Consider the following 13,195-nt stretch of genomic DNA (forward strand, 5'->3'; position numbering starts at 1 on the left):
ACTAAGTTCAGGACTAGTTAATCTACATTGATACAAACTTGGAAAGATTATAGGGTTTAAAAGGCTCAATGCTCACAACTTGAAGTCAAAAAGAAAGGAAAGGAAAGGAGAAGCACAAAACCAAATCAAAATGAAACCAGTGTTTTCTGGTTGTATGCTTCCTAGTCTTTGGATAGTTACCAGGCAGCTGACCGCAGTCTCATTATAGTTTTCTGGTAGTGCATTTAGCCCTAACATCTTCACTTAAAAACAGAGGAATCTTAAAAACTCAAAATCATGTCGGCCTAACAGTCCTGAAGAAGAGCTCTGTGCAAATCAGAAGCTTGTCTCTCTTCCCCAACAGCAGTTGGTCCAATAGACATTATTACCTCACCCACCTTGTGTCTCTAATAGCCAGGGAGCACTAGAGCTACAACAACTCTATAATTAGCCCCTAATCCCACTCTTGAACCAAAGATCAAACAAATTTACAGCATGCAGTGAGGGGGTTCATAGCATGATGCTGGTCAAATAATATTTTGGGCCTTTCCTAAATTTTTAGGGTAAAAATGCATAGTCAATAGGCCTCAAATCTTATTATTTGTTGGAGGCAGGGGGTGCTGTGAAGTGGTTGAGGAGCTGTCTGTGGGAGGCAGAGCTGCAGGGGGCACTGTGGGGTGGCTGCAGCGCTGTCTGTCGGTGGTGGCAGGGCTGCAGGGGGCGTTATGGGGTGGCTGAGGCGCTGTCTGTCTATGGGGGGCAGGGCTGCAGGGGGCGCTGTGGGGTGACTGAGGTGCTGTCTGTCTGTGGGAGGCCCCCAGCCCCGTGCCTCTACCTCGCCAGGTGATGGACGGAGTCCGCCTGCCCTAGGCCAGCACTCCCAGACCAGCAGCTACTTGGGTGGTGAGGGGGAGCCGGTTCTCCGTGGGGTCTGGGTACTGGGGTGGGGGGCAGGGCAGCCGGTGTCCAATGGGGTGTGTGGGGTGGAGGGTGGCGGAACCGGTGCATCATGCGGGGTGTGTGCGCTGTGGGGTCTGGGTATGTGGGACGAGGGAGCCTGTTGCAATAATCCGCTGCCTCTGAGGGCTCCGATACGACTTGCAGCTCTTTTTACGCCTATCAAGGGGTCTTCAGTGAGATCTCTCCGAGCTGCACCTCTACCTCCTCCAGACCTGGAAGCTGCTTTCAGCGACCAGGTCCGTTGTGGCCACCAAGGGAGTGGACCTCCTCGCGGTGCCCCTGCTACACAACCCCCTCATTGTGCTGGAGGCTGGTCCTGGCAGAAACTACCATAATTGGACACTTCCTGGACTACGACAGCGGGCACTGGGTGGATCCCCAAGTGCTCGGTCTGCGCATTGGGATCTCCATCCTTCAGACCCCCTGCACATACTCCAGGAGGTGGGGACAGCCTTCTTGCCCACCTCTCGGGTTTTCATTGAGTGGGTCCTATGGGAGAGTGCTCCCCGCTCCTCCCTGGCCCTCCGGACCTTTTCATCAGGCCCGTCCTGCAAGCCCCTCGGCACCCTCCCCTTTATACCCCGACCCGGCTGTGTGCCCTGCAGCCGGTTCGCTTCCGAACCGCGCTACGGGAACAACTATACAAACTCGTGCTCCAAACGTTTCACTTCCTCACCCTCGTGTCCCGCCCCGATACCAAGTGGCGGGACTATTTACCACCTGTAGATGGTGAGGAACCCTGGTGGGACAGGCTCTATTCCAGCCTTGTCCCACGTCCTGCCGGGGATATCGGTTGGCGGCTCCTTCATGGAGCCATGAACACAGGTGTGTAACTAGCATGGTTCACCCCCATTCCTGACACCTACCCCTTTTGCAGCATGAGGCAGAACCTGGCGCACACTTATCTCGAATGTGCCAGGTTGCTGCCCCTATTCTGGCTCCTCCAGAACCACCTGTTGAGGTTCTTGTTGCACTTTTCCCCACCCCTCTTCATATATTCACATACTGCCCGTGGCCCCACGAAGTTGCGAGACCTCCTCGTCAACCTCCTCCTGGCACTGGCCAAAGTGGCCATTTACAACACCAGGAGGAGGATGCTAGACAAAGGAGGTGCTCTGTGACTGTGAGGCCTATTTCCGCTCCTCCCTGGTCTCATGCTGTCAAGGCTGTATCCCCACTTTGAACTTTAGGGTACAATGTGGGGGGCTGCATGAAGACTTCTAAGCTTAACTACCAGCTTAGGTCTGGTCCGCTGCCACCATCCCAAAGCTAATTCCCATGCCTGGGAAGCCTTGAGAAACCTTTCACCAATTCCCTGGTGAATACAGATCCAAACCCCTTGGATCTAAAACAAGGAGAAATTAACCATTCCCCCTCCTTCCTCTCACCAACTCCTGGTGAATACAGATCCAACCCCCTTGGATCTAAAACAAGGAGAAATTAACCATTCCCCCTCCTTCCTTTCACCAACTCCTGGTGAATACAGATCCAACCCCCTTTGATCTAAAAACAAGGAAAAATCAATCAGGTTCTTAAAAAGAAGGCTTTTAATTAAAGAAAAAGGTAAAAATCATCTCTGTAAAATCAGTATGGAAATTAACTTTACAGGGTAATCAAACTTAAAGAGCTCAGAGGACTCCCCTCTAGTCTTAGGTTCAAAGTACAGCAAACAAAGATAAACACTCTAGTAAAAGGTACATTTACAAGTTGAGAAAACAAAGTAAAACTAAGACACCTTGCCTGGCTTTTTACTTACAAGTTTGAAATAGGAGAGACTTGTTTAGAAAGTGTGGAGAACCTGGATTGATGTCTGGTCCCTCTCGGTCCCAAGAGCGAACGACTCCCAAACAAAGAGCACAAACAACAGCCTTTCTCTCCCCCCCCCCCCCCCCCCAAGATCTGAAAGTATCTTGTCCCCTTATTGGTCCTTTGGGTCAGATGCCAGCCAGGTTACCTGAGCTTCTTAACCCTTTACAGGGAAAAGGATTTTGGAGTCTCTGGCCAGGAGGGATTTTATAGTACTGTACACAGGACAGCTGTTACACCCTTCCCTTTATAGTTATGACACATGCATCCGGGCAAAGTTCCTCTGGGCAGCATCCACTGGCTCCTTAGACAGCTTGAGGAGCAGTGGGCACTGTCTGGGGTTCTCTGCTCAGTGTCGCTCTCTGGATTCCCTAGTTCTGAACCTGTGGCCTCTGCTCCCATCCCCATTATTCCTTAGACGTCCCAAGAATTCATTTGGATCCTGGGTCCAATGGTCCCTCCCATAAGGCTGGAGGAGGGGCCTTTAGAGGTGGATGGTCTTGTGCCCGCCCGCCTCCCAGGTTTTTCAATAAGGCCCTGCTGCCAGGTGAACTCCGTGTGGCAGGAGCCACACTCGCGGGATGGAGCAGCGAAGCCAGGTGGGGCTGATGCAGAAGCTGCACCCATCCCCACAGTGGCATGAGCCCCTGAGGAGGGGTGGAGGGAGTGGACTGCAACTTGCTCCGGGTGCCCAGCACACCTCAGCATCGCCAGGCGATGGGTGGAGTCTGCCTGTCCCAGCCCAGCACTCTCAGACCAGTGGCTGCCTGGGTGGGTGGGGGAGCCGGTGCTCCTTGAGGTGTGTGCACTCTGGGGTCTGGGTATGTGGGGCAGGGAGGGCTGGGGGAGCCGGTGCCCCATAGGGTGTGTGTGCTGTGGGGCTTGGGTACGTTGGCTGGGAAAGCCTGTTCCCCATGTATTGTGTGTGCTGTGGAGTCTAGGTACACGGAGGGAGGGCAGGGGAGCCAGTGCCCCGTGGGGTGTGTGTGCTGTGGGGTATGCCTACATGGGATGGAGGAGCCTGTGTCCTGTTTGCTGTGTGTGCTGTGGGGTCTGAGTATGTGGGGTGGAGGGTGGGGGAGCCAGTGCCCCGTGGAGAAGGGTGTCCAGGCGGGGTAGGGACCTGGGTTTAGAGAGAGTAGATGGGGTGGAAGGAGGAATTAGTGCTATGAGGAGTTCATGTCATGGTGGGGTTGGGGACACAGGTTGTGGTTGCAGGGGACCCCTCTGTGGTTTGGTGGGGACAGGGACAGCTCTTGCCTGGAGTCACTCCACAGTCATCTCTTTTTCCAGAGAAGCAGGATTTCTGGAAAGCTTCTGGTCCAGAGATCGTGCTGGATTTCTGAAAAACGGACAGGAATCTTTCACCCCCTTCTAGTGATGCTGAAGATGAGGAGGCTGCAGGGGATTCCATTGAGAACACAGTCTACAGCAAGCATTGGCTGTTCAGTATCATTACAAAACTGATAGAGGTGTGTGATAGCAGATCTAATGCATCCAAGGGTGCTGAGGGAATTGGCTGATGTGATTGCAGAGCCATTGGTCATTATTTTTGAAAACTCGTGGCAATCAGGGGAGCTCCCTGATGATTGGAAAAAGGCAAATATAGTGCCCATCTTTAAAAAAGGGAAGAAGGAGAACCCAGGAAACTACAGACCAGTCAGCCTCACCTCAGTCCCTGGAAAAATCATGGAGCAGGTCCTCAAGGAAACCATTTTGAAGCACTTGGAGGAGAGGAAGGTGATCAGGAACAGTCAACATGGATTCACCAAGGGCAAGTCGTGCCTGACCAACCTGATTGCCTTCTATGAGGAAATAACTGGCTCTGCAGATAGCAGTGGACGTGCTCTATCTTGACTTTAGCAAAGCTTTTGATATGGTCTCCCACAGTATTCTTGCCCGGAAGTTAAAGAAGTATGGGCTGGATGAATGGACTATAAGGTGGATAGAAATTTGGTTAGATTGTTGGGCTCAACGTATAGTGATCAATGGCTCAATGTCTAGTTGGCAGCCGGTATCAAGTGGAGTGCCCCAGGGGTCGGTCCTAGGGCCGGTTTTGTTCAACTTCTTTATTAATTATATGGATGATGGGATGGATTGCACCCTCAGCAAGTTGGCAGATGACACTAAACTGGGGGAGGGAGGTAGAATCATAGAATATCGGCGTTTGAAGGGACCTCAGGAGGTCATCTAGTCCAACCCCCTGCTCAAAGCAGGACCAATTCCCAACTAAATCATCCCAGCCAGGGCTTTGTCAAGTCTGACCTTAAAATAGGGTGACCAGATAACAAGTGTGAAAAATCGGGACAGAGGGTGGTAGGTAATAGGCACCTATGAAAGAGCCCCAAATATCTGGACTGTCCCTATAACATTAGGACATCTGGTCACCCTACCTTAAAAACCTCTAAGGAAGGAGATTCCACCACCTCCCTAGGTAACCCATTCCAGTGCTTCACCACCCCTCCTAGTGAAAAAGTTTTTCCTAATATCCAACCTAAACCTCCCCCACTGCAACTTGAGACCATTACTCCTTGTTCTGTCATCTGGTACCACTGAGAATAGTCTAAATCCATCCTTTTTGGAACCCCCTTTCAGGTAATTGAAAGCAGCTATCAAATCCCCCCCTCATTCTTCTCTTCTGCAGACTAAACAATCCCAGTTCCCTCAGCCTCTCCTCATAAGTCATGTGCTCCAGCTCCCTAATAATTTTTGTTGCCCTCTGCTGGACTCTTTCCAATTTTTCCACATCCTGCTTGTAGTGTGGGGCCCAAAACTGGACACAGGACTTCAGATGAGGTCTCACCAATGTCGACTAGAGGGGAATGATCATATCCCTCGATCTGCTGGCAATGCCCCTACTTATACAGCCCAAAATGCCGTTAGCCTTCTTGGCAACAACGACATACTGTAGATATGCTGGAGGGTTGGGATAGGTTCCAGAATGACCTAGACAAATTGGAGGATTGGGCCAAAAGAAATCTCATGAGGTTCAACAAGGACAAGCGCCGAGTCTTTCACTTAGGACAGAAGAATCCCATGCACAGGCTGGGGACCGACTGGCTAAGCAGCAGTTCTGCAGAAAAGGACTTGGGGATTACAGTGGATGAGAAGCTGGATATGAGTCAGCAGTGTGCCCTTGTTGCCAAGAAGCCTAACGGCGAAGTCCGGACATTGACAAATTCCCCCCGGACGCTATTTTTAACTGAAAAAAGCCGGACATGTCCAGGGGAATCAGGACGAATGGGTTACCATTCGTCCTGGACTTCCCCCGCCCCCCCATGCAGAGCGTGCGGGGCTTACAGGGCAGCCGGCCGGATGGTGCCACTCGCACGGGCTCCGGCAGCCAGAGCCTCCACTTCCCCCCTCCTCTCCCCTGCAACTTGAGACCACTCCCCTCCGCTCTGCAGCACAGTAAGGGGGCCGGGGGTCAGAGAAGCGGCAGGGAGGTTCTGGGGTCTCAGAAGGGGGCAGTTAGGGGACAAGGAGCAGGGAGGCTTAGGTAGGGGGTGGAGTCCTGGGGGGTAGTTAGAGGCAGGGGTCCCAGGAGGGGGCAGTCAGGGGACAAGGCGTGGGGGGAGGGTTGGGGGTTTTGAGGGGGCAGGAAGTGGGAGGGAGTGGAAGGGGCAGGGGCGGGGCTAGGGCAGGACAGGGGCGTGGCTAGGGCGTGGCTCCTCCCGTCCTCTTTTTTGATTGTTGAAATATGGTAACCCTAATATAATTGAGTGTATAAATCAGTCTTAAAACAAAACAGCAGTGTGTGTTTGTTTTTTTTAAATCATAGTCTTGTCTTGAGTGGTTCAAATCTCTTGACATTTCAATCAGATTTCTTTTGGCTCCAGCTTTCCCTCTGAATTTTTGTTGCTCAGTACTTTGGAGAATCAGATATCAGAGGGGTAGCCGTGTTAGTCTGGATGTGTAAAAAGCAACAGAGAGTCCTGTGTCACTTGTTAGTCTTAAAGGTGCCACAGGACTCTCTGTTGCTTTTTGGAGAATCAGCTAATTCACTAGCACCATCTAGTGACTTTTCTAGGCTATAGTGAGCAAGTTTCTGTATCAGATGGCAGAATTGCAGTGAAAATCTATAATATCCTAAAGAGACACACAAAGGAACTCTTTGGCTCTTAATTTAATTCAGAACCTCAACAATGGCTATGAAGAAAGCTGTTTTTAGTGCTAAATGTCCATAAGCCCTAACAATTAGCTCCAATACATTTAGGCTTAATTCCAGAGACTGTGGAAGGATGGAATTTCCTTCTCCATCTTGCACAAAGTCGCAGCACTGATTTCCACTATCATGGTAGACAGAATGGGAATACTATCGGCAATGGTAGCACTAATTGGTCAAACTGCATTACTGTTGAGAATGTAGCTCTTTTGTTGGCTAAGGTAATTGGCCCAGATCAGGCTTTGCTAGTACTTGCTAGGAGTGTGGTTTGACAGCTGAATTGTCTGAGAGATTTACCAGGATCTGCGAAATACTGAGAATTGTTGAAAAAAAGGCAAAGGTAAGACATGTGTGTGTACGTAGAGAACAGTTATTGATACTTCACTCAGTGCCATAGTTTTGTTTTTCATTAAATTTAAAAAAAAAAAATTAAAACATTTCAGACTTCAGCTCCAAGAGTATAAACAGTGTTAAAGAGTGGTAAAACTACCTGAAAATACTTCTATCCCCAATTTAAAAGGTATATTTGAGACATGAAGCTTAAAAATAAAAAATGTATTAACAGAAAATATATTCAGAATAAATTTTCCAAAAAAAAAAAAAAATGAGGATCAATGACTAAACCATCAAATGTCCACCGCTGAAGAATTCAGCAACTCTTTACCCATACTGCATCCTCCTAGACCTAGACTGCTCTGATGGCTTCTCCATAAATGCTGTAATAGTGCAATGAGACATTACAGTATGTGGAATTTGGGGGTCTACTTACACTGCAGTTGTTGCTGTCAAAGTAATTCACCCGCAGATACACTGTTTAACTCCTTAAAAACAAAAAAGCATGCATGGAAAAACATAAGAGTTTTTGGAATTAAGTGAATTAAGTTGTAGAAGATGGCACTTAAAAAGGTGCTATTGAAATCTGTTACATCAATAGAGAGGGGTGGTTACAAGCAAGAATCTGGAATCTAGGAATCCCTAAATACTAACTTTTAGTAAAAAATAAAATAAAAAAATACCTTGCTATCATCATTTTTCTATTCTTTATGGTTTGTCAATCATGCTCTCCATTCATGATAGTGATAATTCTTCAAAGGCCAGAGGGGGAATGATAGGGCTCTCTCTGAAACTGAATTATATTTATCACTGCATCAGCCAGTTTAAACTCTTTCTAAAAGCTAGCATCCAGCAAATTAGGTAACTAATATGTTTGATTTTTTTCTCTCTTCTGTCTGTAGAACGCTGATACAGTCCATGCTGGAAAGGTGTGACCGTTTTCTGTGGTCTCAGCAAGCATAGCAAATATGCCAGGAAACACTGAAATGAAGTTGAGTATTGTACATATTCTACATTAAAATGCCTCTTAAGTGTCATAACCTCTTAAAGAAACAAACTCTTGTCCACAAAATAATGTATTCAGTCAGACTGCATGAAAATAGCACCTGAATTGGGTTTTCTTCTACAGTTCCTCCTAAATAGTTTAAAACGTGCTTCTAAAACAGGTTTTAGAAATTGTTAGATTGAAATACTCCAAAGTTTTGTTGAAATTAAGACCACAGGTGTCTGATAGATTTATTTTTTTACAATAGGATTAAAAGTGCTGAATGAATTTGATAATAACTCTGAATGAATTAAAACACTTGGTTAAAGGTACAGTTCTTTGAACATTAAATTAGGTTTGAAAATAGTGCATTTTGCCTTCAGCAACTTTTCTGTAGGTTGGTCAAGATGTAAACTTTGAAATGATTAATTCTGTGTATGTTGCGAGCATGAGCAGCTCCCGTGGTAAACATTAAGACTCACCCAAACTGTTTTCCCATTCTGACATTCACTTTTGCCAATAGCTGCAGTGAATGCATGCAAGAATGCAGATTTTTCCTTTATTGTATAGAATATTTACTTTTTTGATTTATTTCTTGGAATAGCTACATCTTTATCTTAAGAGCTATGTAAAATGATGTTATGGGATATTGATTGCATAGTGTTGAAATATGCATTACATCTTTGAAATACTCATTTATTAATAGAGCACTGGAAAAAAGTGTAAATGCTGCATTCGAAAATTGTAGGAATCTGTCACGAGGTCATCTTCAGATGAGTTAGCACACAAATCAACATATCTTTAGATGTCAGTGTTTCATAACTGATTATTTTACTCTTTTTGGATGAAATGATGCAACTGCATACCTTTTTATCTAAAATGGACTTTCTAAAAGTATTTTTAAAGGGAGACTGTCAAGTTAAGAATCCTATTTTTAAAAAACCTTTACCTCTGTTAAGATAAACATTAGATTATTAAAACTGAATATTTAAAACATCCAATTTTACTTAATGATTTGCAACTAGCTTTATACCTATTCTGTTTACTCTGTGCACTTCCTAGAGCTTGGATAGTGAAAACAGACTAGTGAGATGTACTTTTATTTTTATCTCATTTCAAATTTAGAGCCTAATTCACTAGCAAAATGCTACAATATCTAGGCAGTGGTCAAACCCCAAAGAACTAACCCTCTTTCAAAATTTTTTGTCATTTTTTTTCTCCTACACCAACATTTTGTGAGTAAATTTACTTGACAGTATCCCTTTAAAATAAGAGCCTTTATATGTTTTATGTATATAGTTTTGTCTCCATTGTTGGCTGCATTCCAAATTAATGATTTTATTTATTTATGTATTTATTTTTATCAAAGTAACTTTAATCTGTGAAGTTTGGTCTGATATATAAAACTGGAGTTGGATGGGTAACCTCTTTGTCTCAGTTGTGAGAACAAGTTACTGCCTTATGGTGGAGCATTTCATAGCTCTTTTGGAGCAGGAATAAATGTCTACAGAAATAGGCCCAGTGGCAGGTATTTCATACCTTAAGATTCCTGTCTGTGAAAAGCCAACAAAACATCCTCTTTCAGCTTCAGTTTTTCCTGGGGTTGAGATTTTCAGCTGAAGTTTGGAAACAGCACAAATGTGCCATCCTATATCTTCAGGCACACCAAGATTTTATTTATTATAGGTGTAAAAAGGATTGGAAATCAGGTACTCCTCTGTCATCCTTACTTAGGTACTGATATGCCATGAAGCTTAGAACAAATCACTTTACCTTTATGTGCCTGTTTCCCTACCTCTAAAATGAGAACATTTCTACCCCATGTGGGTGTTAGAATGAATTAGTTCAGTTTTATAAAGCACCTCAAAGAAGTAAAGAGCTATATAAGTGGAAGAATCATCTGTCTCAGGAAAATACATAACCAGTGCTCTTTCTTGCACCTAAAATGAACTTGTAATTTTCAGAGGTTTCAATAAAAAAAAAGTGTTTCTGACTTAGTCTTAAATTCCTTATTTATATGTGAATAAGATGTGAAGGATACGTGAACACATTGTGACTTCATCCTAAGAAATGCTGCAGTTGCACACTGCAAGCATAAGAAAGGAAAGTTTGTTACCCAGATATGTTCTGAGCCATTTAACACTCATGTTTAACCTTTTTGGCTAACTCTTTGTGAAATCGTGTCACTTGGCTTAATAGTAAGTTTGTCTGTATAGTGGGTTGCATCTCAAGACAAGAATCCAAATAAGTTGGTCAAACCCCAAAAGAGGTGTAGTTGCAATAATACCTAAGTGAATTTACTTTTTTAAACATTGTTTAACAAAAGAAAAAAATACAAAAGACTCAACTGTCAAATATTATACATGAAAGAATCAGAACATTATATCCCCTCTCTTAGAAAAATCACAGCCACTCTGTATCCAGTAAAAGCATCTGGACTCCTCTGGAGGATGCATGGTGTTCTTAAGACTCAGAAGATGTGCTAATACTCTGACTTCTGTTTTAGCCGTAATTAGGTTTTATTAGATCATGGGGTTTCACAAACAGGGCAATCTTGGGTTTAACTGGAGGTATTACCCTGCAAACGTGAGGACAGCACTTTATTCTGATGCTTAGCCATCCTCTGCTGGACAAACTGAAAGGACTTTCTTGATCTGTGACTGAAACTACCTTTTCTCATTAGATCCCTAATCATCTGTCTTACTGGAATGTCCAGGCTCACGTCCAAGTTTCCACAATAAGCCTAGCCTTTTGGATATCCTCAGAGTGAGCCTAGGCTGGAAAGGTAAGACAACTTCGCTGAGAATCAGTAGAATTGGGTTCTACAAGTAAGTGCCGTGGCTTTTGATCTATCACTTCTCTGTGCCTCAGTTTCTCTATCTGTAAACTGATGATCCTTACCTGCCTATGTAAAATGCTTGGAGATCTGTGGATGAAAAAGACTATATACATTCAAGGGGTTCATGCCACTGGCGCTGATTCTACACTGAAACATTCTGAAGTCAGGAAATGTCAACGTTAAAATTGAATGTGCAGCCTTAACACTGCTTATGTGCATGTATGCATCACTATACTGCCCTCAATTACTTGGTCAAACTTTTAATAACATTATATATTATGCCATTTTTTCTGATGGCCTTAGACACCTGTGTGACGCTTACATCACTGTGTACAATCCATAAGTCACACATGCAGTTTGTGAAAATAGTTTATACACAAGATGTACAGTTAATAAGGCCAGGGTCCTACATCACTCTCCGCTCCTCTTACAAGATTGTAGAAATAATTGCATTCTTTGAGAGTGTCTTTAACTATGTGATTATGTACACCGTAATGCAAATAGCTTTATAATATTATTTTTGCCTGTGTAAATTTAAGAACTTTAGAAAGTTATGGAATTTAAGCTTTTAAAAGAAAAAAAATCATATTCTGTAAGAACAACCCTGAATTTCACTGAATTATGCATATTACTGAATTGACAACATTATATATGGAAATTTGCTTGACAAAGCCCTGTCTGGGATGATTTAGTTGGGGGTTCATCCTGCTTTGAGCAACAGGGGGTTGGACTAGATGACCTCCTGAGGTCTCTTCCAACTCTAATCTTCTAGGATTCTATGATACTATGATTCTAAAATTATTTTTAAAAAGTCAAAATAAATAAACCAGCCTAAATAAGACCTGAGTGAATCACAACAACTACAGAAACACTAAGTTGCTCACTGTAGCCAATTTCCAACTTATGCTGTATAAGAAGACAGAGGCTGGGTTCACTTTCCTTAACTATTTAAGATTTTCAAAATAAAAATTGTGTTAAAGGCCCCAAAGTATTAATGTAAGAAAGGCTTTATTTTTGATGGAAGGGATACCATAATCATGAAAAATTGGAGATCTTTACGATTAGTTATTTCAATGAACTTACAACAGCAAACTTGCTTAAAAGTGCTATTTTAATTAGAGCTTATGTCAGACCAGTTAGTGTACTTGGAGAGATCAGACCCCCATTTGTGAGAGACTTGCAGTTGTCAGACTCAAGGGGATCTACTACAGAAGAGCTAGGAGTTTTGCAGTTAATTCAAGAAACTTAAACTGAACATGAGATGGTTCAGCATTAAACTTTGCTGGCCCCACTTTGACTGGAATTCTGTTTGATATACAGTTTTAAAAGGAATGGGGCATATCTATATCAAAGAAAGTTAATAATCCAATATTCTACCTGGCTTAAAAATTTAGACTGACCTAGAGAAAACTTGTGAGAAAACCTGCTGGAGGCTCTGACCTCACAACACTAGTAATCTATAATTAATATATAATCTATATTAATGTTTCTCAGATTAGGTTATTATTAATCGTGGCAGGTTGTTTTACCCCAGGATCAAGAAAAAGCTTTTCTCAAACAAAGAAATTTAATGCTTCCACACATTTACCTAAACCATGCAACATTTCTAAATGTCAGGAGTCTATGAAGATAAGTTGGATCAGAATCACACTGCAGACCTGTGGGCCATTTCCAATAAGCCTCTAGATCCAAAAAAATCATTTTTCTTCCCCAGTAGGATGCATTGTTTTCTTGAATAAATATCCAATGCAGTTCTGACTAGTATCCATTAGATATCAGAAAACCCCATGAATTCATTGTTTTTATGCCTTTGTTAGGCAACTCTAGGGTTCTGAATTATTTTTATTTCACACATGGCCTTCTGCTGTGAATCTTGCATTGTTGTACACTCACGTGAAAATTTTAATAAATGTTTTGGTCCAAATTAGTGATGTATAATTGCCACTTAGTGAACCCACAAATAAACCAGTGATTCTTGGAGAAATTAAAAAAACAAAACAAAAAAAACCACACCACAATTATAATGAGGCCCAAGTAGGCAACCACCTCAGTTTAAAAAAAAAATCAAGTTTGTCCTATTTTGAATTGAGGGACCTGACTGCTGATACACTGACACTTTGACTTTAAA

The sequence above is a fragment of the Malaclemys terrapin genome, chromosome 4 (genome assembly GCF_027887155.1).
Source record: "Malaclemys terrapin pileata isolate rMalTer1 chromosome 4, rMalTer1.hap1, whole genome shotgun sequence".
Taxonomy (NCBI): domain Eukaryota; kingdom Metazoa; phylum Chordata; order Testudines; family Emydidae; genus Malaclemys; species Malaclemys terrapin.